The sequence below is a fragment of the Zonotrichia albicollis genome, chromosome 1 (assembly GCF_047830755.1).
Source record: "Zonotrichia albicollis isolate bZonAlb1 chromosome 1, bZonAlb1.hap1, whole genome shotgun sequence".
In the NCBI taxonomy this organism is placed as follows: Eukaryota; Metazoa; Chordata; class Aves; order Passeriformes; family Passerellidae; genus Zonotrichia; species Zonotrichia albicollis.
In genome coordinates, this window is record NC_133819.1 from 25,463,984 (window position 1) to 25,482,365 (window position 18,382).

An 18,382-nucleotide genomic window follows, 5' to 3' on the forward strand; every position below is an offset into this window, starting at 1 on the left:
TTGATTTTCATGTCATTTGCTGTTGGGATTGTTAAGGCCCTAATGGAACGCCAGGGGTACGTACTCTAACCTGCACAGCACAATTCATCAAACCTGGATGGATTACCCAGTAATTTGGGCATGGGGCCTTTAACTTCTGCTTAAGTTATAACCTGCTTTTCAGAAAGACAGACAATCATGACTTGAAGACTAAAAGTCACTGAGACTACCCCATTCCTATCTGACCTGCTTTGAGGGTTAATTAACCTTCTTAAAGGAACTCCTATTTCTGTTCTGTAGCCTTTTCCCTAAGTTGTATGTATAACTGGTAATGATAATGAACTGTGATATTCCTTACTTTTGCTGATTTTCCATTATTGGGCAAAATAATTTAGCATCCTTGACTTTGGCTGGACGGATTCTACTAGCTCCTTCCAGCTGGATAGTTCTGCTCAATGAACAATTTCAGTAAAATGACATTTGGGAGCAGGAAAGCTAGCTTTGCCAGACAGCCTAAATACAGGGGGATGATCTTGGTCTCCTTTTAGTCAACAGCCAGCACACTCTTATGAGCTGAATTGAACTCAGGTTCATATCTGCCTGAGAGGGTAACCCCACTCCAGTCCCTGGCACATGTCTGACATCGCTGTGTTGTGTTTCCAAGCAGGGGCTCTGGCACGTCTTTCTGCTGACTCTGCTTTTTGCATGGGATGCTGCCACACCACGTAGCCAGAAGGAGTGGCAGGTGGACACGTGTCCTGAGGCTGGTGAGGAAAACACTGATTCCAAAGGTGGAACACCTTACCCTAAGCAAAAAATCTAAATGCAAACATAAAAAGTGGAACTGTGCCAGTAATAAAAGTTGGCATCTTCCTTGGCTTGGGATGCTGGAGCAGATAAGGAGTTCCACAGCTAAAAACATGGCCTCCTTCTCCCTCCCTGCAATCTTAGTCTCATGAACTTCTTTTAGTAGGGACCAAAAGGAATATTTCATTCTCAGCAAAGCAAAATATTTTTTCTTTCATATAGAAGAACTGAAATATTTTAGAACATCATTTAAACTGTTCCTTAGTTTCAGCTGCTAAGTCAGAGAACCAAAATTTATCTAACCCTGGATAATGCTGTCTTTCTAGGAATGATGAGTGAACAGTTTGTACACAAAAAGTGGTTTATCTGATAATGCGTCTTTCTTACATGGCCTTTACTGTAAAGAAATAACAAGGGTTTTTTTGTAGCTGTGGTTATATAGGCATAAAATTGAATTTGACCTAAACTCAATCTCTACTTCTATTAAGACTTGCATACATCCATACTAACTCATTGATCCTCCTGGAACCTCCTTCAGTTATGAAAGAGCTAAAAACATAATTGAAATCTACAGCAGAGCTAGAAAATAAATCAAGCCCTTTGCACTTTGGTCCCATGCCCTGACATTTTCTCCTCTCAGTCTTTGTAACAGAATACGTTTTGCATATTATAGTAACACTTGTAATTCAAACTCTATTACTTATTCTTCAGGGCATGTAGATTAATGAGATTAATTGGTCCCTCCCTTCCTTTCTACATCTAGATATATTTCCTTACTCCCCTCAACTCTTCACCAGCCTGAACTTCCCTAGTCCCTCAGGCTTTTCCCACATGGCAGGCTGCACAGATATCTCATTCTTGCTGCTCTCCTGAGTTCTCCCCTTGTCTCACTGTTTCAGGAAGTTCAGCACACATCTCATCCTCCCTTGCTATGAGTGTTTGGACCCACTCTCACTATAGAGCAGACTTAAATTAGACTTCCAGAATTTACCAGCTGCACTGGGCGATTGATATGACAAAGCTGGCTCTAGTTTGCAAATTTGAAGAGTTTTAAATGCACCTAATGAAAGTTTGGCTTTGGTTATCCCCTGCCTGTGAGCAGTTAATCTGCTTCACAGCTTTGAGTCTCCCAGTTACTTACAACTAGCTATTTGTATATTCACTAGACTTCACTGTGTGAGCAAACTGTTTAAAAATACATTTTAAAGAGATGTTTTCACTTCATGTGGTTTTTTGCCAGCAGTGTGGTTTTTAGAAATGTTTTTAAAACCTGTGTAGTGCACAACTGTGCAGCTCTACCTCAAAAGGCAAAGCAGAGCCCTTCACTTGCCGAGAGTGCTCAAGGGATCCGCTGTTGCAGCACATTGCAAGCCCTGTGCACTGCTTAAAGGCCTGGTAGGAGTTTTGCTTCCTTGTGTTGGAAAAACAGTGATAAGGTTGTGCAGAAGCAGGTGGGAAAGGTTACTTAAAAATTGCTTCAATATGGCCCTTGCTATAACATTATCTGAATTGGCCTGGATATTTAGAAGAGAATTAGCCATAATGATCTCACTCTGTCGCTTGTCCTTTTGTTTCCACTTTTCAAAGAAAAAAAAATTTGATTTTGTTACAAAGTTCAGTTGAGGTTTCTGCCTGGATCTCCTGTGTCCACCCCATCTCTCTGCCATGCCCACATCTGCCCCGGGAAAGAGCACTAAGGGCACTTCCAGAGATGGAAAGCCACATCAACAAAATTGCTCCCATCTAATCCTGCTGTCTTGATTAATGTCTGCTACACCAAAAGAGGTAGCAGGTCAGCCTCAAGGGGAGCTGAGTGTGCCAGCTTTCCCTCTTACTCAGAGAGTTGCTTCTCTGTGACTGCAAAGCAGCCTGCATGGAGATCCTGTGGGCTGAGAAAGGGGTGATGGTTTCTCAGCTGGGTGGGAGCAGTCTCACAAAGAACATTTGCCTGCTGCAGACAAAATAGCTGCTCAGGGAGGCTGAAAATTATCAGACTTCAGACAACCATCAAGCCCTGAAAATGCGTTCACTCCCTCAATCGCCAAAGTAGCAAATGTATCACATTCTTAAAACAACAGTAAAAATCTCATTTTACAAAATTTATTTTTGAGCCATGACAGACTCAAGATTGTTTTAATAAAAGAACAGAGTTTTCTCCCCCATCCTATAAATTAAAAGAAATTTTCAACTTGGAGCAATATTTTTGGTCAAGTTATAAAACAAAAGTAATCAGAGAAAAATGTGGAATATTTATGGAAATGAAGACAGCAGTTTCTAAAATTCTCAACAACAAACCAGTATCTGTAAGTTTTATCCATGCAGTACATGCAGTACTTTGCATGTAACTGCAAGAGTAATTGGTGGCAGGGCCCCTTGTTTTCAAATGACATGCTAAAAGCAGGTTTCTGGCCACATTTCAAGAATAGTTTCAGTTATTCAAATTAAATTTGCAAGGAACCTTTCTACTCTGTCATAAATTCTCTTTGCAAAACGCTGTGACAATGAATTCCTTAAAAGCAAGTACAAGTGGGGTAAGGTTTCCAGGGAGAGTTAATATCTGTTATTTGACCAGCTGATTTATCCAAAGGCACGCTTGGTTTTTACAGTCAGATTTCTTGGTTCACATTTGATTTATATAAAATCTTGAAACAACATATCTATTCAAAATATTCATGATTAATTCAAAGGTTTTCAAATATTCTTCTCCAGCTTGTAGAAATTTTAAAAAATTATAACCTTCAGTTGCTCCCGCTGAATTTTGTGTGCCTCACGTTGAGCAAATTTAGATTTGCTCTTTTTTGCCATTGGCTCTATTCAAGCAAAATCCTCCAGTTTTGCATTTGCTGTCCAAAAATCCTTTTAGCCTCCTTTTTCTCTGCTTTAAAATTCCACAAGTGTTAAATCCCATGCTGAAAAAATGTCTTCATAGAATTCTGTACAATTGAACACCAAAGATGTTTGGAAGGCTAAAACATTCCAAATACTAATAATCATCTGAAAGGGGACAACCAATTGAAGTAGGGAGAGCTTAATTTTTCCCCCCTCAAAAAAAAGGGTATATATTAAAAAATTAAAACCCCCCAACACCCCAACACTTCTTAAAAAAAAAAAGAAAAAAAAAACAACAACCAAAAAAAAACCATCAAAACCAAAAAAAGGAGCTAGAAGGGGCTGGGAAAAGATCTTCTGATCTGAGGAATGATTTTTTTTTTTCCCCACTAGCAAAATAGGTATGGAAAATGTAAGTATGCACAGCTGTGTTTATTCCAATGATTAGACATTCTATTTCTCTGTGACCTCTCTGCAGTGAGCTGGCAAGACACCTGGGTATGCGTAGAACTGTCTCATTCATACATTTACATTTATTCAACTTGGACCTTTCTTTCTCCCCCTTCTTGCCCTTTTCTTCTCTAAAAAGACCCCAGAAGAAAAATCTGTTGAATCTGGTCCACTCCTTCTTCTCTCTGTTTTTATTGTGTTGGCAAGATGTTGGTAAAGATTTTACCAATGCCTTTGCACATTTTAAATTACATCATTGACACTATTTTAACACTGAGCACAACATTTTCATTTTCAGGGCTTTTTTAGGCTGAATCGGTGAAGAGGTGGCTGCAGAGGATCATGTAGCATGACTGCACATGTGCTGTACTAGGAAGGCAACAGAATCTGCATCCCAATGTTTCAATCTCCCATGTTCTATACCTGCACTTGCATTTTCTCCATGCAAAGTATGTGTGCATGCAAAATCTGAGCTATCCTTGAACTACTACCTGGCAACTCTGCTTGATGTTGATGGATGTTTAGTGGACATGGAGAAGTTTGCTTACAAAAGAAGGTCACCACAAAAATGTTGCAGTCCAGACTGTGTTACTGATGCAGAAGTGAGACAGAGTGGGGTTAAAAGGTTTCCTCACTGTTAGCAAAGAAGTTTGGTACAGACCTGAAATTCCCTTCTAGGTCTTCTGAGTCTTATTCCAATGCACTATCTGCTCCTTCAACCTTGCTCTGCAAGATTGCATCAGGCTGGGAAGCAGGGCTTCCATATTTTTTTGTCTTCTAGTGCTATTGAAATCAGAATTTCCAGAAATTGAAAGTTGCCAGTTAAATTCCAGACTATTTCCCTGAAACTTATTCTCGTTTGTCCCCCTGTTTCTTTGGATATCTAGATCTTTCAGAGCACTAAATACTGACTGCAAACTGTAGATCCAGTTCTTTTAATAACTGCATCTTAACCTATTGTCATTTTCCTTAGAGTTACTCTAAGTTTGAACTGCAGAAATATGACAGTATATACACAGAATTACAGTAAATGAAATAATAATGAGAAGCATCTGTATACAAGGCACTCATTTTCCTTTCCTTTCAGGCTACCTGAATTCATTACCTGCCGTTCACACTGTGTGCTGTATACAATACAATGTCTCGTTTCTCCTCCATTCTGTAAAATCAGCTCTCTATTTTTTCTACTTCAAAACCATAACGCAAAAGCTTTGAATTGCTATTAGGTGTTAGTCAAAGGTGCATTTGATTTGCTGTTTCAATAAGTTTTTACAGGAAATGTTTAGGAAGATTCCCTCACATATAATAGTTTTTACTTTACATGTGATTAGGATGCATCCAATGCAGACACACTAAAATATTTCACAACAAAGCAGTCCTATAACTGGATTTCTAGGGAAGTGTAAGCAAAAAATCCTCTCAGATGAATGGATTTCTGTGTGTTGGTCTGCCTGCCTTTGGCTAGCCCATTAATACATTGGAATCCATATGGCCGAGTCTTCAGAGTTTGTCTGTGGAAAAGGGAGGTAAGGATCTTTGGCAACACACAGCGTGTAAGAAAATGAGAGGATCAAATGAGAATTAAAGTGAGGAACAGAAGCAGCTAGGATGGAAGCAGAGGGAAAGGAAGGACTGGTGGGAATGCAATATGAAATCTTTTCTTTGTACGTGACTGGAAGACTCTTCAGGTGGAACATTTAATGCCAAGTCAAAGTGCTTGCTTACACAGTCATGTTGCTAACCTTGTGTTTCACAGGAACGAGCTCTACTGCAAGGGGTAGCTCCATGGAGTAGTTTCCTCTCATGGCAAAGCTGATTCGGCAGGTTTCCAATATTTCCAAATTTATCTACTTGAGTTAACAGAAGAGACAATTTTCTTTTCAACCCCTGATACTTTTAAGACTTGGATATCTCACTTGCCCAGTTTTAAAGTTGCTATGAAGAACTTGTTCTGGTGACCACAAACTGAAGCAGCCCAGCAGGGTGGGAGTGCTGCAGGTGACGGTGATAGGGGATATCTCCTGTACCATCAGAGACACCATGCCTTAAGTACCATCAGGAGCATTGCAGCTATTTCCCTCTGCTCAGAGGAGGGAGAGAGGGGGTTTGCTGTCCAGAAGCACCCAATCTGCCAGTGAAATGTAATGGCAGTAGGTAGAGAATCCTTCAGACCCCACAGGGTCACATATTTGAGGAACCCAAGGACAGCATCTCCCTGGGATGGAAGGAGTGGGAGCCCGGCTGCTTTGTAGGGCCAATGTGGCTGAGGCCACATGAAGGTGGGGAGACCCGGGGAGCGCCAGGGGAACAAGTTTATGAGATTCTTTTGAGCTCAAAGCATTTTGCAAGGGTTGGGGAACGGCTGCCTCCCCAGAGCCAGGTTGAAAGGAGGGCTGGAGGGAAAGAGTAGGAACCAGCAGCCATCCGTGCCCTGGCCCCGAGCGAAAAGGTGGTGTGTTTGCCGCCTTCACCCTCCCACCTTCCAGCCACATTAAAGCCCAATTATTCACGCTTGATGTCAGCAAGGCTGGGCCCCGCTACCCGCTGCTCCCAGATCCCTTCCCCGAGGGGCCGGATTACCCCGGCGTGCACCAGGGGTGGGGTTCGTGAGGCCGGCGGGAGCCCAGGGCCGGCACCCTCAGCCCCACATGGCGCCTGCTTCCTCTCTGCCCTGTGCCAGGGCTGACACCCTCAGCTCCACATGGCGCCTGCTTCCTCCCTGCCCTGTGCCTGGGAGACACCGCTCCTTTGGCCTCTGAGGCGGGACAGTGGCTGTGGAGAAGCCCTGGGCTGCTGCAGCACCGGCACCACGGGCCCCTCAGGCACGCCAGACCGGCTGCTCCCAATGGAGTCTCCCTTGGACGGGGAGACAAGACGGAACACCCAGCCGGCCCACGGAGTGGCCACAGGCACCGGGGATGAGCTGAGAATTCAACAGGAAGGCAATAGCGAAGGGAGAGAACTGAGCTGACCCTTTTTTCCCCTCACCATTCACATGCTCACAGATTTTTATCAGGCTTTTTAGCTGCAGGGCAAAGTGTTCCTTTATAGTTCCTTCCAAAGCAGAGCTGCCGCCAGATCCAGGCTGCGGCTTCGGCAGCTGTATCCCATCCCCCAGGCCTGCACAGCCCTGCTCGGGAGGGCCTGGCAGGGGTTTGGAAGCCGGGAAGGGCTCTGTGCACGCCGCTGAGGGCATTTCGTGAGGGCTGTTGCCAGCTTTCGCCAAGTGCCAAAGCGTTTACCGAAATGCGCATGTCGTGCCAAAATCCCGCTGCGGGGTTGTGGGGCTGTGCAACACAGCCGGAGTCACCGCGGGCTCTCCTGGGTGCAGCATGCAGGATGCAGCAGGGTGCGGGGTGCAGGGTGCAGGATGCAGGATGTAGGGTGCGAGGTGCAGGATGCAAGGTGTAGGCTGCAGGTTGCAGGATGCAGGGTGGACGGTGCAGAGTGCAGGGTGCAGGATGAAGGATGCAGGTTGCAGGGTGCAAGATGCAGGGTGAGGGGTGCCGGGTGCAGGATGAAGGATGCAGGGTGCAGAGTGCAGGATGCAGCAGAGTGCAGGATGCAGGATGTGGGGTGCGGGGTGCAGGGTGCAGGATGCAGAGTGTAGAGTGCGGAGTGCAGGATGTAGGGTGCAGGATGAAGGATGCAGGGTGCAGAGTGCAGGATGTAGGGTGCAGGATGAAGGATGCAGGGTGCAGAGTGCGGAGTGCAGGATGTAGGGTGCAGGATGAAGGATGCAGGGTGCGGGATGCAGGGTGCAGAGTGCGGTGTGCAGGATGCAGAGTGCGGGATGCAGGCTCCTCTCTTCTTCGGGCCACCCGGCAGGAACCACGAGAAGAGGTGCCGAGAGGCAGCCTAGGAGGGCCGGGTGTGAAATCCACGGCGGTGGGAACCAGTACTGCTCCCTCCTCCCACCAAGCCCAAGTGTCACATTGGTGGCATCCAAGGACAGGGGCTGTGCAGCACCCACAGATAGGGAGGGGGGCATAGGCAAGCTGGCACGGAGCAGCTCTGCCCTCTCCCAGGACTGACGACAAGATGGTCACTTTCTTGAAGCCAGAATAAGACACTTTTATGGTCTGACTGGGTTCGTTTTCTCTCTATTTTTTCTTTTTTTTCCCTTCCCCAGCAGAAACTTACTCGTTTGTAATAGGAAGGTTCATTGTTTTCGCGTCTGATATTTCTTTGATTACTTAAAAAGAAATCCCAGAGGCTTGTTTTCACAAAATAGTGATTGCATAATTGATGTGATTATGATGTATTTTGCTGTGTCACTGCAGCTCAGATGATTATTTTGAGAAGCTCGGAGCACTGTTAGTGCTGCCATGTGTTGTGCATGCATGGCCCCGGCTTTCATCCCCCTCCACATGTATACAAGAGCCTTTCAAGCACTGCTTCCTCCTGCAGGGACTGCATGAGACCTTCCTCTGCACAAGGAAAATGATGCAGACCCACAAAGAGCTAATATGGGGATGTGACAAACTCCGTGGGGTGAGGGACAAAGCTTTTTCTGCATAATGGCTGTCTGGTGTGAGTAATCTCCCTAGAATCAAATTTGCCATGTGGAAGAGCACACAAGTGAAATAGGCCAAATTCTAGGCTCTTTCCCTGGTTAAAATGTACAGATGATAAAGAAAATGCAAAACAGTCAAGTGATCTGGAAATAAAATTCTTCTGAAAACAAAACCATGAAGCAGATTATTGGTGATAATAATTAGTTAGAACCTGAAAAACGTATCAGCTACATGCAGGTAGAAGTGTTTAAGAGCTCACCACAGAAGCCTTGGGAGAGCGGATTGCCTTCCCTTAACTTGGCTAGAACATTTTAATTATTTTCAGCTTGAGGCAAGAGAGCATCATAAGAGTCCTTTCTTTCTCCTGATAACAATATTTTCATCTCTTTGCTGTATTCTTCTTTCTTTTCTATTTAATTCAGGGATGAAACATTGCCCCCAGTAAGGCTTCTTGGCCGAATTTCCAGATTTCTGAACCTTTTGTTTTTCTCTACATGTGTGCAATTTTCACTATTTTTGTCCAGCAGTGACCTCTGGAATTCCAGAATAATTTTTCCTCCCCTTCCTGGTGCCCTCACGTGACCCAGCAACACAAACATCTGAGAGACCTCTGGGCATCTTCACATCTGCTGGTAGGTAAGATCAGAGCCATTGTGTGGTGTATTTTTAACAGCAGGTGTTGGGCTTGGAGAAGGGTGTGTTGGGTTTTGAGGGGTTGGGCAGAATCTGCACTTAATTCTTAGTTCCCAGGCTATTTAGGAACAGCTTAAAAAACACACTTAATCTGTTTGTACAAATTTAACATTGTAAAACCACAATAAGGAATTGCTAATGAAGTGCCAGCCTGGATTTAGTTTCAGCTTTGCACCACTGCTGTCCTAAGAAAAACAAAAAACCCACCCAAACAAAAAAAAGCCCCACCAACCAACTTTAAATCTGAGTCCAAGACTCTAGTTTACAACTTATTTTCATGAAATACTATTGATTGATTACTTGAAGCCTGTTAATTATTATTTAGTCACGGTTTTCAACACAAATTCCTTACAGCAGCAAAACAAACAGTGTGGATGTTTTATCTTTTGCCAATTAACACAGTTTGAACATGAATTAAAATACGCTGTTAGCTCAGGGTCTGATTCATGACTGCATCTCTCCTGGTTGTGCTGCTACAGTCCTGTTGATTTCTGTAGCAATGAGGGAACCTTGGTGCAAAATGAGAGAAAACTTTCTTTAATTGATACCCCTCCCCCAGCCATGTTTAAAGGATCTTACAGGAAAGCCTCACACTAGACTCTTTCGTGGTCTGTTAGTAGAAATTTATCATCTGAATTAGAGAAACAGTATAAGCAGAGTGTTTCTCCCAAAATATCATTGAAATTCTATATTCACAGAAACTGCTCTCGAATTTTTTTATCAGACAAATCTAAAATGGTGCTTAGTGTTCAGTTATCTGCCAGGTATAAATGGCATAAATGGATGATTACTTTAAATACATCTTCTCTGAGAAGGGAGTTATGGGACCTCACAAAAGCATCAAGCTGTGACTACTTTCAGGAAATCACCTGGAAATAAATGATGAAGGTTGCTTGCATGTCCTTACATTCTCATTGCCTTTTTAGCCAGATAATTGAATTCAGTGTAAGCTGCAATTCATTTCTGGTATCACTAAGGATTAGATTATTTAATATTTGGGAGAAGAGACTGAATGACCTTTCAGTCACAGCATCTATGATTATAAATTCTCATGGCCCCTGTCACATGGTTGTATCCATACCAAAATAAAGAGGAAGATTTTAGCATTGTTGAAATCGGAAAAATTTTGATAGTAGTTTCACCAGTAAGAGGGTTTCACTTGTTCACTTTTCTAGGCCACATTTGAATTTTACCACATGACCTGTTGAGCTGACCAAAGTCAGAATAGCTATTTTTGAGCAGATATTTTTAATAATTCTAATAATAATTTTTCATATTCTAAGGAGAGTAAGATTTTTTTCCATTCACTTCAGTGTAGGTAGAATCTCAAACAAAGTAGAGATTTCTACCTCAGTAGAGTTGCTACTGATTGTGGTAGTGGATGGGTTTGGAAAAATCTTGGTTAATGTGGTCAGGTTGACGCAGTTCATGCAGGTGGTGGCTGCCCTCTTGTTCTTCTCCATCTGGGGCTGTGGAGTGCTCAGTGTGGCTCAGGTCCTACATCCTGTAATGAGGTACAGCAATGGACATCTTCCCCAAGCACATCAGATGCAAATGCCATTATTTTTAATGCCTGGTTGGAAGTAATTTTCAAACATTTCTATTCCCAGTTAGTTGAGTCCAGAGGGCATTATGAAATCTGTCCTGATTGTGCAAATTTGTTTTACACTGACTGGTTCCATAACTGATCTGAACTGTTTTGGAATGTTTTTTAATAAATATAAAAATTATTATTACTTGAATTCCTCATACAGCTGGGTCTTTGCGCCATTCACAGCACAACAAATCTTACAAATAAAGCAAAGAATCCGTGGGACAGTTATCCAGCCAAAGTAGTGGGAAGTCACAACATGCATACAAGGCCCTTTCATCTGCCCTGTGATGTTTTTAAGCTTCTAGAAACTTGCTTCATCTCACTTGGAATACAATTTGAGTTCGGGTTCAGACACTGAGGATGCTTTCAGACAGTACTCAGCAACCTACATAGCTGTTATGAAGTGACAGAGAAAACTTTTTTCCCTTTTTTACCATTCCCAAGAGAATGAAGGCCAGCTGTCTGTCCTGCCAGACTTCTGCAGTTACTAGGCATTGTCTCTCATGCCTCTCCCCTCAGAGCAAAACAACCAGAGAAATAGGGTAGCTCTCACTTCAGTTCAGTAAATCCACTGCTGGAGTTTTCATCCATGCTGATTGCACTTGATTTCTCTCCTGCTTTTCTCCCCACTTGACCCCATGATTACCTCTCACTGGCTCTTCCACTGGGGCATCTTCAAGAGGAGGAGTACCTCCAACCACAGAAATTACTTGAGACCAGAGCCTGTAAAACAGACAGGCTCCCCTTGCTCAAAAGGGAGGAACCTCATTCCATATATGCTGCATGGATGCTCTGAACCGGAGATTCACCATCATTTTTCTTACTGAGCTTTGTACTTTGTGTGATGCCTGATCTGAGAGGTGTTCTCTGAAAATGCATGTCAGGTCAGGCCTGGAAGCAGGGGGTAACATTTTGTTTGCAAATCCCAAAAGAGCTTAGATGTGATTTAGGTGCTTGGAGGCTCACACTGTTATGACCTTGGCAAGTTCAGGGGCAATATTTAGAAATTTTTCTGGCAGAGAAATAGGCACCTCCAGGCATATGCAGCAGCTCAATGCAAATGGTGGTTCTGAGAAATACAGTGGCAGGTAAGTGGTGCTAGGTGAGTAAACTTTTTTCTGAATCTAGTCCAAATCCACTGCATGCAAGTAAGGATAATATCTGATATGCTGGAACAGTGATCTGAAGGAAGTGTGGACTTGAAAAGAAAGAGGCTGATAAAGCCAGGAGAGATCCAACTGAAGAGAAAAAAAACCCCTGTTTATTGAGCTTGTCCAGTGAGGATTATGCAGCAATATTTAATCCTTTGTTAAAAATCAGACCCTCTGCCCTTGTAGACTACATTCAGTTACAGAGAAGGGTGGCTAGAATGTGGCTGTCAGAGTAGATTGTGTCCTGAGGGTGAGCTGAACTCTTACACTGTGTTTATATAAAAACAGAAGCGGTTCTTTTCCTCCCTCCATACCTTGATGCATAGAATTGCTGCAAGCTGGGTAATTAATCTGGTCTGTGCCTGCTCATCAAATCTTTCTTGTGGTAAAACATCTCTAGTCTTTTTAAGTAAAAATTCTTTTCATTTTGGAGAAAATTGCCTTGTGTTTCAGATTTGGGGTGATCCTACAGGATAGGGTAGATGCACCCTGCTGCAGACTGCTGCCCATTTGAGGGCCAGAAGCAGTGTCTCCTGCACTCTCTTGGCCCTAGGCATGCAGGTGGACCTGGGCAGCCAGAGCCCTTCGTGGGAGCTCAGCCCTGCCCAGCTCATCTCTCACAGCTGCATTGGTGCTGTCCTGACAGTGCTCTATGGGCTGCCACAGCCGGGCTGCCCTGAGAGCTCAGAGTGTGCCTGTGACCTGCCTTCCCTCCTTCCCCCTTGCTGAGGCTGGGGCAGTCCACACGGACACCCTTCCCAAAAGTACTTCGAGATTTGATTCATGCAGCCAGCATCTATTATAAATCCTGTGGTAGGAATGTTACCGTTTGTATTTTGAGTTAGGTGAATCTGGGCAAAATACTACATCTTATCAATTACCAGAAGCAAAGCTGCCTTTATTGTTGCTAGCAAGACATGTTTTTGTTCTTGGCCTGTCTTTTGTTTTATGTGGCATCTACATTTTGATGTGGAGATCTTTTACCAAATACATACAAATACATCTATCCTCATCAGAATGGTTCATGTTGGATGCAGTATGTTCGTGCATTGGTGTTCTGGAAGAAAGCAGATTTTCTCCATGATATATAGTTGGATTCACCTTAACCCCAACAATGGATGCCACTGTTGTTGCTTTTCTCTGCACACTCTAGAAGAAACACAGGGGAAGAGCAGACATAAACTAGATTTTTCAGACAAAGTCTTGACAGAACAATGGATGAAATGAGTCTCTTCAAGGTTTCTGTGTCATCAAATGTTACTGTTGACATTCTGAATGTAGCAATAGTTGTTACACTAATTAGAGTGGTGTAGTTCTGGAAACAGGAACTGTGAAAAGACTGTGTCTAGAAGGTACTAATAATCTTTTGATACCTGTATTTTTGCCATTCTTTATTATTATAATGAGAGTGTTAATGTGCGAGGGAGAAATCATGTATGTCCTTAATAAAGAATGAAGCTGCACAGTTGTTATCATCTTAAGTACCATATTCATTTAAAATCAAGTAGGCAACTCAAAGGTTAAGAGGTTTAATGTTCCTGAACTGTACAATTGAAGTACTATAGTCCAGGTTATTGTTAGCAATTACTCAAAGTGCTTGGGGTTTTTTAATAGAAACTTCATTTTACAGAAGAAAGTCCCCCTGAACTTTAGCCAGCATTGCAATATGACCATTTAACTGCACAAAGTATATCACAAGATGCTGTCATGACATAATTTGCTCCCAACAGCTATTTGTATGCTGTTCAATAACCTCCTCAAACATTCTTCAGTCTCTCTAAAGTTTTCATGCCCCATATATTTCCAGTGAATATGGGAAACTTGAGAAGTTCTGTACTTAGCGATTAATGTAATATTCCACATTCATTCTTCCCAACATAAGAAATATGCCATTTGTTTGCAGCTTTTCCAAGCAAAGAAACAGACTTTACTAAAACAGAGAGTGTACCATAAGCCTACTACACTGTGTGAGAAGAAAACAACAAACACAGAATAAATATTATGGTGAAGGAAATTGCAGGAAGAGAGGAAGCTTAGAGAGGGATTGCAGATAGTTTAGGAGTGTGTTAAATGCAAAGCTGAACTCCAGATATTTAGCACAGGCAGCCATAAAAGCTAATTGATGTAGATGCAGATGATTATAAAGTGGCATTCACAGTTAACCTTTCAAATTGGGCCCCCATAGTGAACCAAGAGAGTGGCCTACTGCTGAAAAAATTGTGTATGAGCCTGAATCTGCCCAAAGAACTTGAGAAAATGTTTTCAGGAATACTGCAAAAACTAGGAATTGCACCAGCAGAAGGATGACTATTTACCAAAAGACAAGATTCAGACTCTCTTGCTTACTTTTCATGTCTTGGATCCCTCCAGGATATTCTAGAAGCAACAAAACTGGTGGGTGTTTTGTATTACTTCTCTTCCACTTGATCAGTCACGGCTGTGTTGTTTTCTTTGGTCCCTTAATGGAGGCTTATTGCCAAATACATGTAATATGGGATGGGTGTTCCCAGTCAGGTTCTTAAATTCACGGCCCTCTACTTCAGTAGCTAATTTACAGTCTGGTGCCTACAAATCAAGACCTTTCAATTGTAACTTTAATCTGCTAACATGATTTATGGAAGCTACAGCTTAGATTCAATTTAAGCATCATCGGTCTGGGTCAGCCCTTGCTGAGTTTCTTTTTAAACTCTAACAAAACCCAGCTAAAGAGTGAATTCATTCCTGTTTAAGGATTCGCACAGAAAGACCACTAAGCCAAGCCATATGGGCATAGTTTCTTGCCTTTATTGATATGCACATCATTCCAGTTTTACTTTATTAGTTCAGAAGTCTGACGTTTCTTTAAACTTTGCTGTGATACGTGTTTGTGTTCAAAGCAGTCTCTTCATGTCAGTATGCAGCAGTCTTTCCAGATCCTTTCAAACCCATGCAAGAGAAGAAACCACAAGTACTTCTTGCACATTGTGCCCCGTGGGGAGAGGCTTCATGACATCTTTTGCTGGTCAACAAATCGTGGAGTTTAGTGAACTGAGATAAAAATTTATCTCCATAATACAGTTCCCTCTCTATTCAACAGAACACCATGTCTCAAAGTCAGCAGTTGAAACCTCTTTGCTATTACACGAGGACACTATTGGATGAGGCTGAGACACTGTTCCTTCAGGAGGGATAAAATAAAAGGCAAAGAAGAAAATAGGGCAGAGCCAGAATATGGAATGACAGATATCACCTTTACCAACGTTTTCCATGATTTTCCGTTACTTCAGTAATGGAGCCATGTAAGAATCCCTTAAAATGAGGTCCTGGCCTGTCTGCTCAAGTAACCTAGGAAACCAGGGTGGCTCCCCAAGCTTTGGCTTTCTCTTGCAAAGAGATCTTTCAGGTCCTTGCATTGGTCCTGCTAAAGGTGAGGGTTGGAGGTGCTGGACTGCAGCAGCATCACTCTAAGTAACAGGGGTCCATGATGATGAAGACTGTGCTGGGGACACTTTCTTCATTCAGTAAGTGTGACAAATCACCAGCATTAAAATAGGAAAACCTGAAGGAGAAAATAGCTGCCTGTGCTTCTGTAAGTAGCTGGTTCCCCTGACCTCTGGCATGATCCCATCCTAGTCAGATTGACTCATAACCAGTCCTGCTCATCCAAGCCACAGCTGCGTCAAGGCACAGTGAGAGCCAGTCAATCCCACCAACTTCATCTCTGTTTCATGACAGTTTAATCACCGAAGACTGTCTCTTTGTTGAAATATTTTCCCTTGGGTTTTGGAAAGCAGAATTATGTCAAGGCAAACAGAACCAAAAAGTGAAAAAGGCATTTGCTCTCACCTAAATTCTTTGGAGTTGATACAAAAACACCTCTTCTGTAGTGTTCGCAGCAAGCATGCATACATGTCATGAGCCCTTAACCTCATGCAGTCATAGCTCACAACTCAGCTGAAATGGCTGTATTTTACATTCTTCATTTTACTGCCGTCAGTGGTGACATAAGTTAGAGGATACAGCCTAGAAAATAGTCAGTCTCATCATACACGTCAGCTGAAGTAAAGAAAAGGTAACAGTCAGTGTGAACTGATGGCAAATATATTATTCCCTGGGCCATATTCACTCTGGTGAAAATCAGGAATTACTACTGAGGTATTCAGAGTTAAATTGCTCTGTAACCAGGCTGAGTGGGAACAAGGTCAGAGGAACAATTTCTATTCCATTGGTGCCTTTTTCAGGTTATAATTCTGAGTGTCCACTGTCATATTTTCGTCATCATCATATTTTTGTACCATTTGATAGTATATTACTGATGTGGCTCTGGTTGCTCTGTTAAGATTCATATAAAAAAACCAAAATGGTGAGATAATAGAATCAAGTATGGAACACTGCTAATGTGGGACCTGAGTGTTTTCACCCTTCACTGAAAAAATCATCCAGAGATGCTTGTTCACAATTCACAGTTTTGTTAAATATAGCTAATCAAACCAATATTAATATACTCCAAAAAATCTGTCCTGTACACAATTAGCACTACTGTAAGGAAAACAATTTTTTTCAGTGGTGTTACAAAAATTATAGGTCGTTGTGCCCACCAAAGCTATTTTAGCAGAGCGATATTGTTAGCACTGGAACTAAGCCATGTTTTCATAGTCAAATGATAGGCCTTTTCTAAGGTCATGCCCACGCAGTACAAAGCCCACTAAGTGCTTCTTTGTAAAGGCTAAATGGAATTCACACTTTTGCAGGCAATCATTTTATTATGATCATATGAGTATTCACAATGTAATTTTTAACATCTTGTAAATAAAGCAGTCCAATATCTAAGGGCAATCATTATGTGTCAAATTGAAAAGCTTCTGATTTCTGGCTTTCACTTACAACATATAACATACCATACAAGAAAATGAACATTTGTTACCTTACTCTGGCCTTTCAATCATGTTTCTGGCTTACAGTTTTGCAGAAAAGAAAAATCCACTTAAACATAATAGAAATCAAGGTATGACCTTTTCATAGCAAGAACTACCAACTCACACATAACATTATATATTATATAAATGGTGTGAAGCCTTTAAAGAAGGGACAGCGAAATGTCAATGCCTGAATTGAGGATACTGCTCAGACTTCACTGGCTGTTTGGTTTTCAGCACCTTAGATAAATCTAGACCAAAGGATGGCCACTTTCATTATCTGCCACAAGTGGATATTAACCCAAGTAATAGATGACCCATGAAAATGTATCTTTAGGTAATGCTAGGCACAATCTCTGCTCTACCCCTCAGCCTCTAGCCATCACCAGGATCTCTCTGCAGCAGGTGGCTTTCAAGGCATTATGAACAGCCACCAACATCCTCCAAAAGTTTGTTTAAACCTCTTCCAAGTCATGAGTGCCTCAGACCTCTGTGGCAGCCTGGGTGATGCCTTCCCTGCTGTAGCCACACAGGTATGGCAAAGGGCAGAGAGCTGCCAGCTGGCTGCTCTGTTTACATGGTCTAGCAGGACTGTCCAGCTGGATCTCAGTGACTGTTTTGTCCTCTCCTTGTAAGGAGCCATCCTATGGAGAAATACTGTTAGATAGGTGCCTAACTAGCTGGCTACCATACCAAGGGGAAACTTCAGTCCTTCAACATTAAAGTCCAAATACAAAACTCACTCATGACAGGTTCTGTCTTATACACATTGCGGGGTTTTTTTTCCATTTAGTGAGCTGGGTGATGAAATATAAAATATGCTTACTACAGCTACAGATTCTATGATACTGCAGAGATTGCTTTCAAATTGGAGGACAGGCTGGAATCCAGATTGATCTAGCAAGCTGAAGAAATTGCCTGAAAAAAAGAAAAAGAGAAGATTTAATAGAGTCATATGCAAAGTATTAAATTTAGGTAACCATGATCAAGCAAAAGCACAAGATGGAATAAAATTGATTAGGGAGCAGTTCAGAAGACAAGGCAGGCATTAAAATGGAGCACAGGCTGAGTAAGTCAACCCTGTCACACAGTGGCAAAGAAGTCTGACTTTGTGTTAGGTATCTGAAGAATGCTTCTCTTGGGGAGCACAGCTTGCTGGGCATCTGCAGGCATCCTTCTGCTTTACAAAGCACTAGTCCTGCTTCAGGTGCAGCAATGCACTTAAGTTTGGCTACTGCACATCAGGGAAAGTGAGGACCTCTCAGAGACATCCCAGAGGTAAGCAATCCAAAGAATCCTTTGAGGAGCGACTGAAGAAATGTCAAGAGGTAGGTTACAGACTCCAAATGGGAAACACCATCAAACATGCAAAAGGGCTTTGCCAAGAAGCAAAACATCTGATCACTGTTTCTGTGGTGACAAAAAGCAGCAACACATTCTAATTGTAGCCAGAAAGACTCAGGCTAA

The 18,382-nt window shown here is 42.5% G+C and overlaps 1 protein-coding gene across 5 annotated transcripts in view; it reads right to left on the reverse strand.

Annotated features, from left to right (window-relative positions):
• Window positions 1-18,382, reverse strand: part of LOC113460621 (homeobox protein DLX-5) — a 105,421-nt gene that overhangs the window by 5,359 nt on the left and 81,680 nt on the right. The window contains exons 3-4 of one of the 5 annotated variants that reach the window (XM_074536235.1): window positions 17,765-17,833; window positions 13,574-15,774 (exon numbers count right to left, since the gene is read on the reverse strand). The gene's annotated coding sequence lies outside the window, so the exon portion shown is untranslated. Of the gene's footprint in view, window positions 1-13,573; window positions 17,834-18,382 lie in introns of those variants that run through there. The other 4 variants (XM_074536233.1, XM_074536232.1, XM_074536234.1 and 1 more) reach the window with 4 other exon arrangements.